This window comes from Melanerpes formicivorus, unplaced genomic scaffold, assembly GCF_026170545.1.
Source record: "Melanerpes formicivorus ecotype bairdi unplaced genomic scaffold, bMelFor1.0.p_v2 SCAF_178, whole genome shotgun sequence".
Taxonomy (NCBI): Eukaryota; Metazoa; Chordata; class Aves; order Piciformes; family Picidae; genus Melanerpes; species Melanerpes formicivorus.
In genome coordinates, this window is record NW_027142530.1 from 5,448 (window position 1) to 21,592 (window position 16,145).

Consider the following 16,145-nt stretch of genomic DNA (forward strand, 5'->3'; position numbering starts at 1 on the left):
TCCTGATTTCAAACATCCTTGCTGGATAGTAGTCTAAGGCTGTGACTGGAATCTCAGGAGTAATGCGATCTACTGTATTCTGATTGTCCCCTGGTACTCCACTCTGGTGAGGCCATAGCTCAAGTGTTGTGTCCAGTTTTGGGCACCACAATCCAAGAGAGATGTGGAGATGCTGGAGCCAGTGCAGAGGAGGGCAGGGAAGCTGGGGAAGGGCCTGGAGAATAAATTCTGATGAAGAGTGACTGATGAAGGCTGAGGGAACATCTTGTGACTCTCTATAGGTGCCTGAAAGGACATCATGAAGAAACGTTGATGTTGATCCCTTCTTACAGGTAATTAGCAACAGAACAAGAGGGAACAGCCTCAAGCTGCAACAGGGGAGGCTTGGACTGGACAGTATGAAATATTTTTTGTCACTGAAAGAGTGGTCAGGGACTGGAATGTGCTGCCCAGGGAGGTGGGGGAGTCCCCAACCCTGGATGTATTTAAAGGTGGTTTGGATGTGGTGCTTGGAGATACGATTCATGAGTGACCCTTGCAGAGTAGGGTTCTGGGTTGGACTTGGTGATCCTGAGAGTCTTTTGCAACCTGAATGTTTCTGTGAGTCTGTGACACTTCTACCAGCTTCTAAGACTGTTAGTGATTCTATTTGCTGTTTTCAGCCAGTAGTTTATTGTCCCTGTGCTGGTAGATGGCATCTTACATATGCCTCACTTGCTGAAACTTAATCTTCTGTTCACTCTGCTAGGGTTGTTCTTGGAGGGGTTTGCACTTCAGAGGCTGTGTAGACTTAATTTGTCTTCTGAAATCTCTTTGTGCATTCATCCCAGCTATTGAAGGGAAAGAGCAGCAGGCATGGGACAGTGTAGGACAGGCTGCAGTAGGGAAGGCCAAGGGTTCTGTCAAGCTGAGAGGCCTAACAGGACCAAGATCTTTGTCCCCTTGGCTCTGGCAGTTGCCTCTGCCACCAAGGCCTGTGAGGAGAAACTTGGCTTTGAGGCTTTCAGGTTCTTCTATTCCAAGGGCAGTGCTCAGGGCTTGGCCTTTCTGCTTCCTAGACCAAAGGCAAGTTTTTCTCCCTTGTACTTTGCCTTTGTCTCCCTGCAATCCTGGCCTCTAACAAGCTGCTCTAACGAGTCCCTGGGGAGCCTTTGTCAGTAACAAGCCTCAGTGAGGCCAATCAGTGCTTCAAGATACTTTGGAGTTTTCTTCTGACTTGGACTTCTTGAGAAGCTTCTTGGCAGTACCTTGGCAGAGTCTCCTGGCAGTACCTCAGGATGATGTAATCAGCCCCAAATACTCCATGGGGCTCATTAAATACTGCTGAACCTCTAATTATTGCCAAGGTTTCTGCAGCTAATTGGAGAGGTTTTTAATTGCAAAAAGCATCTGGTAAAGGATATTTTTAAAGGTACATTTTGTTACTTTTCGGCAGCAAACCACAGCAAAACCTGACAAGGTCCTACCCTGCTCACTGCTCACCCTCACTCCCCACTGCAACCAGCTTAGCTCAGAACCACAGGTGAGGGACAGGATCTGCCTTGCCAGGGGCTGGGGGTCAGGGCTTGGCCCTTTGGATCAAGGAATTCCCTCCAGGTTTCCTCAGCTGTAGAGCCACCTTGAAGCTGCTTGCCCTGACCTGTCAGCACTGCCTCAGTTCTCTGCTCTCACCACAGCCTGGAGATGCTTCAGTGCCTCCTTGCATCCACTCTCTCCTTCTGCTCTAACCAGACCCTGGGGACACCTTCCCAGTATGCTCCACTGGGACCCATTAAGAGTAGAAGAAACTACAGAGTTTGAATCTGACTTTGACTTCTGCAGAGGTTTCATCAGCTTCCTCTCAGTCCCTCAGGTTTAGAGGGCACCAAAAGCCAACCAAGCAGGTATTAAAACACCATGGGCTGGTCCTCTGCTGCCCAATTGGGCCGCACTCCTGGGCTGGAGGGAGCTGCTGACAAGCAGGCAGTGCTGAAGGAGACAGCTCTGGCCAGGAGCAGCTCCTCTGAACAGCAGGGCTGAGGACACTGCCAGAGGATCTCAGAGAGATGAGGAAGGCAGAGAGAGCTTCAAGGTGGCCAGGACTGGGAGGGTGACTGAGAGCTCACTGGAGGAGAAGTCACTGCAGTCACTGACACAATGAGGCTGTGGGTGCAGGACACTACAGCTGTAGCTCCTGGAGGCATCTCCATCTCAGCAGCTGATGCTCAGCTGAAGTCTCCTGGAGTGTGCACACAGAAGGAGGACCAAAGCCCTTCACTTCCATCCTGTGAGCAGCAGTGATCAGAGCTGGGTAAGGAGAAGGCTTCATCCCCAGCTCCTCTGCTTTTCTCTCTTCCCTTCACTGTCTCTGTAGTACTGCAGAGCTGTTCCCTATTTCTCCACCTCGCCATGGGACTCCTGTTCCCTGGGACTCTTGTTTCCTGGGATTGGGCTCTTGGTCACTTTCTGTTCTGACTCCAGAGGAATCTTCATGGCAATTCTGGGTCCCTGCTGCACTTGAAGCTCTGATGAACTCTGAAATTAGTTGGTAGTGATGGGTAATGAGCTGATCCATTCCTCCTGAAGCTCAGCGGGGAGGTGTTCTATGAGCACTGCAATCATTGCTCTCAGAGAAGTGCGCTCTGACTTGTCACTGCCTTTCCCTTCTTGGACAGGTCTCCATGGCCAGAGGCAGCAGATGGCCAACAGCAGCTCCATCACCCACTTCCTCCTCCTGCCATTCTCAGGCACAAGGCAGCTGCAGCTCCTGCACTTCTGGCTCTTCCTGGCCATCTACCTGGCTGCCCTGCTGGGCAATGGCCTCATCATCACCACCATAGCCTGGGACCACCACCTCCACACCCCCATGTAGTTCTTCCTCCTCAACCTTGCCCTCCTTGACCTGGGTGCCATCTCCACCACTGTCCCCAAATCCATGGACAATTCCCTGAGGGACATCAGGGATATCTCCTACACAGGATGTGTTCTCCAGTTCTTCTTTTTCATCTTCCTAATGTCAGCAGAGTATTTTCTCCTCACCACCATGTCTTACGATCGCTACATTGCCATCTGCAGACCCCTGCACTATGAGACCCTCCTGGGCAGCAGAGTTTGTCTCCACATGGCAGCAGCTGCATGGGCCTGTGGGGCTCTCAATGCTCTGCTGTACACAGCCAATACATTTTCCCTGCCCCTCTGCCAGGGCAATACTGTGGCGCAGTTCTTCTGTGAAGTGCCCCAGATCCTCAAGCTCTCCTGCTCCACATCCTACCTCAGGGAAATTTGGGTAATTGTCATTGGTGTCTCCTTAGTCTTTGTCTGTTTTGTGTTGATTGTGGTGTCCTATGTGGAGATCTTCAGGGCAGTGCTGAGGATCCCCTCTCAGCAGGGACGCCACAAAGCCTTTGCCACCTGCCTCCCTCACCTGGCTGTGGTCTCCCTGTTTATCAGCACTGGCTTCTTTGCCTATCTGAAGCCCTCCTCCTTCTCCTCCCCATCCCTGGACCTGGGGGTCTCAGTTGTGTACTCAGTGGTGCCTCCAGCAGTGAACCCTCTCATCTACAGCCTGAGGAACCAGGAGCTGAAAGCTGCCCTGAGCAAATTGATCCCTGGATGCTTTCAGAAGCAATAAACACTCTGTCTTCCCCAGCAGAGCAGTTCTGATGTCATTCAGTGCAAGCCCAGCCTGGCTGCTCGAGTTCTGGCTGCTGCTGGTGCTTTTCCCCTTGTGAGAATGTTGTTCCCACATAAATGTCTTTCTTCATACCATTTCTGCTTCAGTGTTGTCCTGTCTGGTGTGACCCAGGGGCTGCAGACATGAGGAGCTGTGCTCCCTGTGTGGTCAACACAAGAAAGGACACTGCAAGGAGTTGTTTCTCTGAGTCCCTTCCTCCAAGGCTTCTGTGGAGCTACAGGGCAGTGCCTGTGTGCAGAGGTGGAGGAGCAGAGTCCCAGCACAGCAGCAGTGCCAGGGAGCCCCAGAGCTTGGGCTGTCCTCAGTTGCTCTTTCTTCCCTTCCACCCTCTCCTGCTGAGCCGCTGTGCTGGGGCAAGCCCTGAGTGCTCTGGCAGCTTGGGCACTGTGCTGCTGCTGTGTGGCAGTGCTGGGACTGTAGCCAGGGAGAGTCCAGGGCTGCTTGTGGGAGAGAGCTGTGCTCCAGAGCAGCACTGCCATCAGAACAGGAGGTCTCCTCATGCCTTCATACCCCAAGCCCCTCCCATTACATGCTGCACCTACTCAGAGTCCAAACTGGATACCCTGACCCCCTTCCATTATAGACTTAGCCCAAATATTAGTCCTTTATCCCCTCCCAGTACAGATGTGGTCTCATCCCTGTAAACGCTACCTCATATTGTCTTCTTCCTCTATGCTCTTGTCCCATCCCAGCACATAATGTATCCCCTGGCTCCCTTCCCAGTACTGAATGTATCCATTTCAGTACAAACTGCACACCCTCATGCCCTCCCAGTACAGTCTGGGCCCTGCCCCGAGTCCAAACAGGATCCCTTTAATCCATCCAAATACACATTAGGCCTTGTCCCAATAAAAACTCCATCCTCTGATTGCCTCCCAGTACAGCCTGGACCCCTCACACTCTAATCAGTCCCCACCATCCCTGCTCCTCCCCTGAAACCAGTCCTGTGCTCTAACCCATAGGCAGTGAACTCATCCCTCAACTCACCCCTCCCACCTCAGCCTCTCCCACACCTACCCCTGACCCTGACTTTGTAATCATTGTTCACACTGGTCCAGGCCCTTACCCTTGGCATTGAGGCCTTGCCCTTTACCCCAACCCTCAACAGATCCCCAGCCCAAGCTGTGCAACTCAGAGCTGGTTCTCCCCTCAGCCCTATGTAGCGCACTCAGCAGGACACCAAAGCCTCTCCTCAGCCTTGGCCTGAGCCACAGACTTGAAGGACAGATCTGAGCCCTCAGCCCCAATATTGACACCTCAGCCCCAGTCCTCCAGCCTCTGCTCTGACTCCTCACCTGCATCCCCTCCCACTCTTGAGGGATTCTGCTTGGCCCCTGGCACAGGGCAGGGGCTGGGAGCTCTCAGATCAGCCTCGTGAGCAGGAGGTGGTCTGTGGCTGAACAGCTCACAAACAACAGGAGCAGATGGGTAACAATACCGTTGGCAGCTCAGCTGTGCCTCAGGATCTCCTACACAGCAGCAGCCACAAGGCTGGGAAGGGGCTGGGAGGTCACTGCTGGCTCAGCAGCTGATAGGGCAGCAGCAGGGAGAGGGCAGCAAAGGGACTGGGATGTCACTTCTTGATGCAGCAGCTGAGAGGGCTGCCCCTGACTCCTGCATGGCCTCTGCGCTTTTAGCCTCCCAGCTGCCAGAGGCCCCAGCAGGCAAGAGAAGGCATGTGGTGGGCAAGGGACTTATGTGACTCCCTGTCCCTAAGCAGCTGGTGGCCCCTGCAGGAAGAGCCTTGGAGGTGGGTTGTCATCTTCCTGCCACCTGAGGGCCTGAGGGGATAGCAGCAGGGACAGGGCTTGGCTGTGGCTGCTGGAGAAGCTGAGAGGCAGCAGCAGGGACCTGCCTTGGAAGGCCCTGCAGAGGTTTCTTGTGCCTGCTCAGCTGCCAGGCCAGAAGCAGGCTGAGGCCTTGGGCCAGCATTGGGACATCAGGGATGGCTGAGGAGCAACTAGGACAGGAGGAGGCACATGGCCAGGAGGTGAATGTGAAGTCACTGTAAAATCCAACCCTTGTGTATCATTGGCCAGCAGCAGGCCCAGGGCTGGGCTGGGGACTGCTAAACTGAGAGGCAGCAGCAGGGAGGTGCCTTGATTATTGCTTTGCAGCTGGAGGTTCTGCTCTGTGCCCAGGCAGAGAGGACTCTGGCAGGGACCATTGCCAATGGCCTGGGATGGAGCAGAGCCTGAGCAGAGCGAAGAAGGCCAAGTGCAGCTGGGCTGTGGTAGGAGGAGTGTGGCCACCCAGACACAGAGGTTGTCCTCCCCATGCACTCAGCACTGCTGGGACCACATCTGCAATATTGGTGTCTGGCTGGGGAGTTCCTTAGTCTGGAGGAATGGAGAGGTACTGCAGAAGCTCTACAGGAAATCTGCCTGGATGGAGTTTGGAGACTCTATAGAGAACCTGAAGCTGCCAAGCATCTTTAGCCTGGTGAAGTGAAGGCTCAGGGGTAATGTGCACCTGCTTGAAGGGGGGTGTCAGGCAATGGAACTTTTCTTGGTTGTGGACACAGAAGGAAGCCTTCAGAAAGTGCAACTTAAAGGTTCAGAGTGGAGGTCAGGACAAAAAAATGTCACTCAAAGTGTAGAGCTGTGGTGCAAGAGGTGACCCAGAAAGAATCTGGGGATCCTTTGTGTGTCAAGGAACAGGCAGGAAGAGTGGAGAGCCCTGAGTGAAGGTGTGGAAATGTCAGGGGGAGAGCTGCCTGGGGAAGCCAGATGGATGTCAACAGCCTGAAGGGAAAGAACTGCAGGCATGGGACAGGGTAGCACAGCCTGCAGGAGGGATGGCCAAGGGCTCTGGCAGGGCTGAAAGGCTCAACAGGGACAAGGTCTTGATCCTCTTCCTTCTGGCAGCAGCTTCTGCCACCATGGCTGCTGAGAGGAAGTTTTAGTTGCAGGCTCTCAGGATCTGCCTTTCCAAGACCTGAGGGTCAGAGCTTGGCCTTTCTCTTTCCTAAACCAAGGCCAGGGTTTGTTCAGCTGCACTTTGCCTTTGTCTGCCTTCAATCATGGCCTCCATTGAGCTTCTCTAACCACCCCTGGGAGGCTTTGTTGCTAACGGCCCTCAGTGAGGCCAATTAATACTTCAAGGCACTCTTTGTTTTTCTTCTGACTTCTTGAGCAGATTCCTTCAGTCTCCTCTCAGTGTGTGAGGTTCAGGCAATGATCCCCAAGTGTCCTAAGAGCTATTTGTGTCTTTGCAGTTTTCTTCAGCATTTCAAAGTGCTCCTCACAAAGCTCCTTTATTATTTATTTCATATCAGAGGTAGAATATTCTGTTAGCTTTCAGTTCAGAGCAGAGATGATAATTCACCAAGTGACACTGACCCAGGCTATCTCACCAGGACATCTGCACCTGCAGGGAAATCTGTCTTTCAGGTCTGACATTGAATGGACAACTTTGCTCCTCACTCTCCTCAACCTCTCCATTGCTGTTCCTGCCCAATCCCAATCCCATCCAAGGCTTCCCAGGCATTGAAGCCTCTGGGTTTTGCCAATATCATGTGCACAATGCCAAGGCACAGTATCTTCACTAGTACAGGTTGGGCTGTCTATATCTGTGGTAGGGATTCACTCCTCTGTCCATCAGGTCCATGGGCAGTAGCCATCACTAGTTCCATGGGACTAAATGATTGAATTTTGGGTCTTCCATATATTCCTCATCAGTTGCTGACAGTAGAAACTGCTTCTGCCAACTGTGAGCCCAGCTGTGCCTTGAGCTATCAGCATGTCTTTTACTAAGACCATTGGTCTGTTCAGCTACACCATTAGCCAGAGGATAATATGGGGTAGGGAACATTCCTTTAATTCATTCTCCTTGCACCCAGTCTTGCACTGTGCTCACTGTGAAGTGTGATCCATTGGCACTTTGGACACACTCAGGCACAGGTAGAATGCTTAACCATTTCTCTAGTAAATAAACCTTTATTAGAATAAAACCTTTATTAGAATAAACCAAACCAGGTTGGAAGAGACCTTCAAGATCATCGTGTCCAACCCATCAACCAATCCAACCCACCCAAACATCTACCCATGGCACCAAGCACCCCATCAAGTCTCCTTCTGAACACCTTCAATGACGGCGACTCCACCACCTCCCCAGGCAACCCATTCCATAGCGCAATCTCTCTTTCTGTATAGAACTTCTTCCTAACATCCAACCTGAACCTCCCCTGGTGCAGCCTGAGACTGTGTCCTCTTGTTCTGGTACTGGGTGCCTGGGAGAAGAGACCATCATCAGCCTGTCTACAACCTCCCTTCAGGTAGTTGTAGAGAGTGATAAGGTCACCCCTGAGTCTCCTCTTCTCCAGGCTAAGCAGCCCCAGCTCCCTCAGCCTCTCCTCATAGGGCTTGTGTTCCAAACCCCTCACCAACTTTGTTGCTCTTCTCTGGACTCGTTCCAGCAAGTCAACATCCTTCCTAAACTGAGGGGCCCAGAACTGGACACAGTACTCGAGGTGTGGCCTAACCAGTGCAGTGTACAGGGGCAGAATGACCTCCCTGCTCCTGCTGGCCACACTGCTCCTGATGCAGGCCAGGGTGCCATTGGCCCTCTTGGCTGCCTGGGCACCCTGCAGGCTCATGTTAAGCCTACCATCAACCAGCACCCCCAGGTCCCTCTCTGCCTGGATGCTCTCCAGCCACTCTGACCCCAGCCTGTAGCACTGCATGGGGTTGTTGTGGCCAATGTGCAGAACCCGGCACTTGGATGTGTTAAATCTCCTGCCCTTGGACTCTGCTCATCTGTCCAGCCTGTCGAGGTCTCTCTGCAGAGCCTCTCTACCCTCCAGCAGATCAACTCTTGCCCCCAGCTTGGTGTCGTCAGCAAATTTACTGATGATGGACTCAATGCCCTCATCCAGATCATCAATAAAGATGTTAAAGAGCACAGGGCCCAGCACTGATCCTTGGGGCACACCACTAGTGACTGGCTGCCAGCTGGGTGTGGCACCATTCACCACCACTCTCTGGGCTCGGCCCTCCAGCCAGTTCCTAACCCATCGCAGTGTGCTCCCGTCCAAGCCATGGGCTGACAGCTTGGCCAGCAGTTTGCTATGGGGGACGGTGTCAAAGGCCTTGCTGAGGTCCAGGTAGACTACATCAACAGGCCTCCCCACATCCACCAGGCGGGTCACCTGATCATAGAAGGAGCTCAGGTTGGTCAGGCAGGACCTGCCCTTCCTAAATCCATGCTGGCTAGGCCTGATCCCTTGGCCATCCTGTAAGTGCTGTGTTATTGCACTCAGGATGACCTGTTCCATGTTCTATTCTATTCCTGTTGAAATTGGCTGTGGAAGATGCAAATGCAGATTGTAAGAAGCTGTTAAAATCTTTGCCTAATCAAAACCCCACCTTGCTAGAAATGATTGAGGCATGTAATAAGGTAGGTATGATGGAACATCAGTATGAAGCTATGGCTGCAGCTTTTGCAGCTATGAATGGTCCAATGAATACAGGAGTTTGTTATGGCTGTGGGAAACCAGGTCATCTCAGGAAGAATTGTTTGGTAGCTAATACTGGAGCCAAACCTAAGGCACCCGGGATTTGCCCTAAGTGCCAGAAGGGGAGGCATTATGCCAACCAGTGTCGGTCTAAGTATAATTCTCAAGGCCAGCCTGTGCAGGGAAACTGGATGCAGAGTGCGGGACAGTGCTGTGTGCAGACACAAATCATCCAGCTGTCACCGGCCAGCCAGATGCCACAGCACGCATGTCTCTGACCTCCGCCCAGCAACAGCAGGCAACGCAGGACTGGACCTGGCAACCTCTGACACAGTAACTTTACTTGATATCACGGTACATTTATTGCCAACAGGTGTGTCAGGTCCTCTTTCAGTTAAAACTCAGGCATTAATATTAGGTAGATCATCAACAACAATATCAGGACTTTTTGTGCTTCCTAGGGTTGTTGGTTCTGACAGCACAGATAAAATTCAGATCATGGCAAGGACTCCGTTTCCTCCCTGCACAGTACCAAAGGGAAGTATTGCAGAGCTATTGTTTCTTCCCTTGGGATCCCCCTGTAAAGGGACTTTTAAGAAATAAAAGAGGATTTGGGTCTACTGGGGATCCACAGATTCTGTGGGTGCAGACTATCTCTCAAAAATGTCCTATCTGTCAATGTGTCCTGAGGTATGGTCAGCAGAAAATAGTGCTTAGTGGTATTATTGATACTGGAGCAGACGTCACAGTGATTTCTAAAGCTAAATGCCCCCCCCCGCTGGCCTGTAGCTAGTGCATCTCAGGTGCTGGCAGGCATAGGGGGAGCTGGAGAAAGTAATCAGAGCCTGAATTTCATTCAGATTCAGGGACAAGAGGGACATATAGCTTCTGTGAAACCTTTTGTTTTATCTGTGCCTATGGTGCTATGGGGACGTGATGTGCTTTCACAATGGGGGGTGACCATGAACACCCATTTTTAGAGGGGGGCATTGTGGTGCACGACACCCTCCAGTTAACGTGGAAAACAAATCCCCCTGTCTGGGTGGATCAATGGCCCCTACCATTGGAAAAGCTTTGCACACTCCAAGAACTAGTCACAGAGCAACTGGGGAAAGGGCATATTGTACCCTCCACGAGTCCATGGAACTCTCCTATTTTTGTCATCAAAAAACAAACAGGCAAGTGGCACTTACTCCATGATCTCAGAAAGATGAATGACGTTATGGAAGATATGGGGAGCCTTCAACCAGGGCTACCCTCACCCACAATGATACCATGATATTGCCATTTAACTGTTATTGATCTGAAAGATTGCTTCTTTAGCATTCCTTTACATCCAAATGATGCTCCTAAATTTGCTTTTTCAGTTCCAGACATCAACATGCAACAATCTTTGCAGAGATGTCATTGGGTTGTGCTTCCACAAGGAATGGAAAATAACTCTACGATTTGTCAGTGGTATGTAGCAAAAATTCTTAGTCCTGTTCGAGAGGCATTTCCTGAAGCTCTGATTTATCATTATATGGATGACATTCTAGTGGCAGCACAAAGCCCCGAGCTCATGGAGAAAGCCGTAGACCTTGCTGTATTCACTGTGACTCAAGTGGGGTTTTGTGTAGCATCTGAGAAAATTCAGAATGTACCACCTTGGAAATATTTAGGGTGGAGAATTTGGACCCAAACAATTGTTCCACAGTCTTTACAGATCAAGGTACATGTGAAAACACTTCATGATATTCCTTCATCTTTTAAATTGCTTGCTAATTGGGGACTTTTTCTCTGGCTTTGTAGTTTTCTTAGAGCAATTATGCATGCTTTTACTGCTTTATTCTTTTTGCTATCCTTTTTTATCTTGTTTATTGTAATGCTTACAGAGTTTGATTAATTTCTTTGTTAAGGGGATTCTTGTTATATAACAGAAGGGGGAAATGAAGGGTTAAATCTTGGATACCCGAGCTCCAAGCACTGCTGGACTGATAAGAGGAGACAGTGTTGGCCTTGATGGCTTGTGAAACACGGTGCAGCAGTGCTGTTGGAGGAGGGCAGATATTTGATTAAGAGTGGTTGTTAATGACCTGAGAGTGTAAGACTTCAGGCATATAGAAGATTGATGTAACAGAGTCCCTGGTCCATCGTAAACTGCTTTTGTGTTGTATTAGTTTTATAAAGAAGAATTTTGTATAATAAAGTGGACACCTGGCCTGCATCAGGCTGCATCCTGTCTCTTAATCATGGCAGTTGATTAAAAAAAAAAATCAAGGATTTAATTTTTTTTTTCTCCTCAGGAGGAGAGCTGGCACCACCCATCGCACCACGCTGCATCCAGATGTTGAGGTGGTTGGTCGAAGGTGGCTTAGAGTGTTAGTTTATTTGCTGTTCAGTGTCTCAATCTGTGCTGTTGTCCTTATTTTTGTTACTGCCATTCTCTGCTATTTTAATAATTGTTGTAAGTAAGTTGTTTTCACAGTTTCTGTTAACTACTAGTTATTGTTAATTGTTGACACGTTACAATAAAGCTCATCTTTTTCTACAAAGTTTAACTCTATAACAAACAGAATCAAAAGGCAACAAAACAATATCATTCTAACCTAACATCCTTTGCACACATAAAAAGCCAATAAGGTAAAATTAACAATATAACAAAAGCAATCAATAAAATCAACAACCCAATATTAATAAGAGACTGCATCCACCCTGGTAACAACACATTCCCATCAGAGTCTTTACGTCAAATAGTTAAAGATTTACTGCTCACAGTCTTGATATTTTTTTAAATACCTATTTACTACAAACCTTAACTGTATTACACAGAGTTCCTTTGAAATGTCTAGGCACACACAAAAAACAAAACCAAAAAGGTTCAAACCAAAAAAAACAGACTTAAAATTTGAACTCATTACTAAGTAGGTATAGCTTGCTGCAATTACTATATACTGAGTGCTTACTAGTAATTTTTCTTATTAAAAAAAACCAACAAAACTCTAAATAAAAAAATCTCTGAAAGACATTACAATCAGAAATGACAACATTAACACTGTTGCTTTAAATCAGAACAGAGCTTTTTGGTCGACAAAGGTCATACCAGAAACCACTGCGGGGGGGGCCACTGGTGTGAGCCACTGTGGGGCGGGAGGAGGAGGGTGTAGCATAGCAGAAGCACTGCTGGGATGGGGGTTGCTGCCAGGCTGGTGCCCCCGCTATGGACAGTGCTGCAGGTGTCGGTGGTGCGTCAGTCGGTACCGCTGTGGTCAGAGCCACCGGGGCTCATGGGGACTGTCAGGGCTCGCGGGCGGGGTGCAGTCGTAAAAATGCCATAACCGTGAGCCTCCAAGCGCTCCATTGTTTCTAAGAGGGGCTGTAAAGCAAAGTCAGCGCTGTTTGAATTCCTCAGTGCTGGTGTTGTCGCCTTCCGAATCTGAGCCGTCGCTGGTGATACTGAAGGAAGATGTTGATGAACGGGATCGAACACACTGAGGCACAGGTTTTGCTGCCCTTTTTCAGCTTTTCCGCTCGGAGCGAACGGCAGTGGTGGCAGCTGGTAAACGCGGTGTGGTCGCCGCAAGATGTACTGGGGGCGGCCACAGTCCACCAGTCGATACTTTTCAACCACATCATTTGGCTGCAACTCGGATAGGACTGGGGCTGCATCTCGTTTTGGCAAAATTGCTGTAACTGCAGCAGCCATCTGCTGGTTTAGCTTATAGTTTTGAATACAGTTTATGCCTTCTCACCATGGCCTTTGCAGCTTGGTAGTGACCCAGTCCCACAGTTTGTTTCCAAAGTCTCTCCAACAAGTTTCATTAAAATAACTATCTCCACTAGGGAAATACCCTAAAGCGGATCCAGGGGGCAAAAGCCCAGGAATTATCTTAGATGATACATCTGCCTTTCGTTTTTCTAAAAACCAATGAAGTAATGAGAAGGCTACCTCTTTTTCCATGATCACCGGCTGCCGTTTTGACCCACCGGTGTGGTCTTGCACTGTCCACAAAATATTACCCACTTCTCTCCACACATCAACACTAAGCACATCCTCTGACAATTTAAAGAAACCATGCTCTTTACCAAACTGTAATAAGCGTTCAGGATCCTTCTTTAAATCCACATCCTCTATTTTATGTTTCTCAAGGAAACTTCTAAGTAAATTAAGGGCTACTTCACTCTCCATACCCCGGGCATTTCCTAGTGCAGCCTTAAACCTAGAGCCGGCAACCCTTACCTGGACGGCAAGCAGATGGGCACGGTACGAACTCCTTACACCTGCGTCGATTCGCACTTTGCCCGTCGACAGCTGCACAACCTAGTGAAATATCCAAGTGACGCTTCTCCGGGCTTGCCGAATCACCTCAGCTGCTGTAGGGTCTCTGACAGTCTTCAGCCTTCTGTCCCTGTTGACCCTTTAGGTCCCTGTTTGGGTGCCACATGTCAGTGAAATGGCGAGGGAAGACTCACGACAATCAATATGATTGATAAGCAAGCTTCAACTTTATTGTTCAAGAACACGGCTTTTATAGCATCGCAGCCAGGGTTACAAATAGTTGTGCAGGGTTACATTATAGTTGTGGTTAGGTCTCTGTGCTATTTCAATAACTCCTTTCTAGCTGGTTCCTTGTTTCACATCCTGTTATCGTGCAGCACAGCTTGCATAGTTACAAGTCATAGTGACAAGGCATCTCACAAGTCATAGTGACAAGGCATTTCATAGTATCATAGTATCATTCAGGGTTGGAAGGGACCACAAGGATCATCTAGTTCCAACCCCCCTGCCATGGGCAGGGACACCCCACACTACATCAGCCTGGCCAGAGCCTCATCCAGCCTGGGCTTAAACACCTCCAGGGACGGGACCTCAACCACCTCCTTGGACAACCCATTCCAGGGCTTCACCACTCTCATGGTGAAGAACCTCCTCCTCACATCTAGCCTGAATCTTCCCACCTCCAGCTTCATTCCATTTCAGCTAACTGTGAGCAGTAAACAACAAGATGGAGTATGGCCTACACATTCTGTTCAATCAGTTGTTCCACAGAACCATGTCCCTTAGATTTTTATTTTTTACCTTATTTTTAAATTTTAATTATTTTTTCATTTTTTGCACGTTTGTTTTATTTAATCTATTTTCTATTTTAATTTTGATTTTTGCTTTTTTATTATTTTTTAACCTTCTTTTCTATTAATTCTTTTTCATTATAATTTTTAATTAGAATTTTCTTCATTTTTTTATAGTTTTTTTTGTTTGGTTTAATCTAGTAGTTTTGATAATCTTTATTTTTTGCCAATAATCCTTATGTTTTTTGTTAATAGCTAATTTTTGTTAGCAGTCCTTATGATTTTTTAGTTTATTATGTTTTGGTTTTTTTTTTCATAGTTGCCCATCTGTTTTATTATTATTTTGTTAATTTGCTTTTATTTTAAATTTTTTGTTATTAGTTTTTAATTTGTTCTCTATCATTTGTTATTATTTTGTTATTTTGTACTCTATATTTTTATCTAAATTTTTTGTTATTTTGTTATTTTTATTGTACTTTTTGTATCTAATATTTCTGTTTTGTTTTGTTATATATATTTGTATTTTAAATTTTATTTTGTATGTGTTTTCTTTTTTTTAATATTTTTTGTATTATTTGTATGTTTTCTAGTCCATGTCTAAGAAGGAAATAGAAAGACGTTGCATTTGCTAAAGAATACTTTTAAAAATTACTACCTATTTGCTACAAATCTTAACTATATTACATGGAACTCCTTTGGAATGCCATGGCACACAACTAAGAAGGTTCGAACCAAAAGAAAATCTTACAGTGTGAACTCATTACTAAGTAGGTATAGCTTGCTACAATTACTATGTACTAAGTACCTGTAAATACCAAATGCTTACCATTCATTATGCTTACCAGGAAAACTTAGCAAAACTCTAAATAACAAATCTCTGAAAAACATTACAATCAGATATGATGAAATTAGCACTGTAACTTTAAATCAGAGCAGAGCTTTGGTCGACAAGAGTCGTACCAGAAAATCCTCCCTTTTCTGGGGGTGGGGGTAGGGGTGGGTTGAGGGTGGTTAGCAAGGTGTGCTCTAGTTGCAATTGTTTCCATATTAGGGTTTTAACAACTTGCAGCCTATCGTGTCTAAGCGACCACTGTTCCACCCATACTGGATTAGCTGCTTTCCATTTTAATTTGAGGGTTGGTTGCTGACCAGTAGCCGCTACAGAAAAGGAACAGTAACGAGTTTTGCTCCTAGCTACCTTAAGGCATCTCAGCCCGACAGAGCAACTGGAAGGGTTAATACGTACGGTCTTACAGTGATTGATTTGCCATTGTTAGAAGCTAATTGCACTGGCTCTTTGCTAACCCAGGTTGTTTGGATACCTTTTAAACCCATGACTCCAGAATTTGCCATTAACAATGGCTAGTGACCATCCCATTTATGACGAGGTATAACAGCGACATCGTCTTCAGTGTCCCAAATCATTGAAAATTGTATAGTTTGTCCACAAGGGTGTCTGACAGTTACAATCTTTTCTAGTGTTCCCTTTTGGATTTCTAGGGACAATGAGATATTAGGCATACTGGTGGAACCAAAGCCTTCTTGCCCTCGAATCCTGTTACAAGTTTTAGGCACTCAGGACTCAAATGGTATTAGCTGAGCAATTTTGGTCCCAATGGGAGTGCTAACAGGAGGGGTAATGGTATAGAGCACAATTTTCACAGCCCAGTCATAATCAGAATGTATTGAACCAGGAATTATAAGGATGCCCTGTCTAGAGGTAGATGATCTGCCAATTAACAGAGCACAGGGTCTGCGACCCAGAGGACCGTGCTGACTGGACTCAACAACATTTGTGGACTCAAGAGTGACATCCACTGCTGTTGCCAGGTCCACTCCGTGCTGCCAGAGGTGGCTGAGAGGGGTGGGGGGGGTGGTTCAAGCACCCTGGTTTGGTGTCGTCACGCGGGGTGTACTCGTGCTGCGGGAGCAGTTTCCCTGCTTACGAGCACCAGAACTGGCAGATGA

At 48.0% G+C, this 16,145-nt stretch overlaps 1 pseudogene; it reads left to right on the plus strand.

Annotated features, from left to right (window-relative positions):
- The first annotated feature begins 2,677 nt into the window (after positions 1–2,677).
- On the plus strand, positions 2,678–10,928 carry LOC137457417 (olfactory receptor 14A16-like; annotated as a pseudogene).
- The last annotated feature ends 5,217 nt before the right edge of the window (positions 10,929–16,145 follow it).